General features: G+C 34.1%; 1 protein-coding gene across 1 annotated transcript in view; it reads right to left on the bottom strand.

The window, feature by feature from the left end:
• DCHS2 (dachsous cadherin-related 2) overlaps positions 1 to 1,796 on the bottom strand; it is a 182,420-nt gene that overhangs the window by 63,480 nt on the left and 117,144 nt on the right. The gene's annotated exons all lie outside the window — the stretch shown is intronic.

The following is a 1,796-nucleotide window of genomic DNA, read 5'->3' as shown; positions in this document are numbered from 1 at the left end:
CCCAATAGTCCTTCAAAAATATTTAAAGAAATGACAGAGTTTAAGTCCAGAAGAGGACCCGTGTTTACCTCCAAATCTCATTTCCCTTCTTCTCTGTAGATAGCCTCTTTTCTAAAGTAGGGGTTTGTATTTCTAGTCCATACATCCATGAGTAATATATAGCATGGTTTTATTTATAAATAATGGTATTATAGCAGAATTATAGCTTAATATATTAATCTGTGTGTGTGTGTGTGTGTGTGTGTGTGTGTGTGTGTATTCTCTCTCCACTTCCATTGTCTTTCACAGGTATACCAAAATATACATTCTCTTCTGCAGCTCAAATTAAAACAGGAAGAAAAAAATGACATAAAGATCTTATGGACTAACTGACCTCTTGAATGCATGCTTGCAAAGCAGTTTTTCTTTCCCCTAGGACCAGATTAGAATAGACTAAGGGAATGGCTAGAGAGGAGACTGAGAGGAGAAATTTAAAAAAAGAAGGAATCTCTGAAGCAGGGGCGAGGACACAAAAAAAGAAGTGTCCTCAAATGTAGACCTGTATCAGGCTCATTATCTCTGGACAATCTGCCGTGTCATCTTTAGGGGGCCGAAGTTTCCCCAGTGGGAATATTATAGGCCTTTTATTTCATTCTTCTTCTATGTCTTTTTAAATATTTTATAATTTTCTATCTAAAGGTTTTAAACATCTTTTATTGGAATTTTCCTCCCTGTGCTCCTAATCAGGATCATCCTAGTTTCAGAGGTTTTGAAACTTAAAGAGGGGCCCTCTTTAAGGAAAATAGAACAATGTTACAAATATAAATTGTTCTCTGGTTCCCAGTCCTACCCTTGAAGGACCAGTGCAAGTGAAGGAGACTCAAGCTTAAACTTCATTAGCTTCTACACCCTATGGTTTTCTTTGTTATGGTCAATGAGATCTTTGAAAACCGGCTTAGTTTTTAATATGCTAGTGAATTTTGTATGTCAACATTGTTCCTGGAAATTTTTCATTGTATTAATTCTAATGGTTTGCCTGTAGCATCATTTGGGTTTTCATGTAGACAATTTATCTGCTGGCAAGGGCAATGTTGGGTCTTCCTTTTCTGTGTTTTTGTCAAACATAAGAAAGCACTGAATGTCTTTAAACATGATATAAAACAGAATGTCAACTAAAGTTAATCACTAGAACAAATCTGAGGTCGGTGCAATCAAAAATAAAAACACAAAAGTATTCCTGCCTCTATAAAGTTCTCACATACATGTACATTATGTGCATATGTAACTTTTTCTAGGTATGGTTTACTCTAACCTTAAGAGTACTTAGTTGTTATAGAGATTCGTAGATACTTAGTACTTGTAATCATATTTACTTATAATTAATATCACTACTACTTTCCTCTCAAAAGATGATTAGCACTTTGGATTATTGAAAATTTTTTATTTACGGTGGATCGTTGGTTAGTTGGTTGGTTTCTATTTAGAGCACAGAAAACTGATTTTTCGCTAAACTTCTAAATTCTTTCTTAAAAATAAAGGTGATTCTAGACACTAACAAATGTATTTTTTTTGTAATTTGGCATTATTTTAATGTTATCTATTTTCCCAGAAAGATGATAGATAGCTGATACATGAAAGAGGAATTCTATAAGCTCTTAATTCTTTATGGATGGTGACATTTACCTGAAGATACTGAATATGTAACTTCTGCATTCTTTCCTTCATCAAGGTCCTTTGCAAACACAGTTGTAACCAACATATTTACTGGTTGACCTTCCAGAACCTGACAATAAAACAAATGGCTTGCATATTAGTCA

Source organism: Pteropus vampyrus, unplaced genomic scaffold (assembly GCF_000151845.1).
Source record: "Pteropus vampyrus isolate Shadow unplaced genomic scaffold, Pvam_2.0 Scaffold47, whole genome shotgun sequence".
In the NCBI taxonomy this organism is placed as follows: Eukaryota; Metazoa; Chordata; class Mammalia; order Chiroptera; family Pteropodidae; genus Pteropus; species Pteropus vampyrus.
This window is presented reverse-complemented; position numbering and strand designations above follow the sequence as displayed.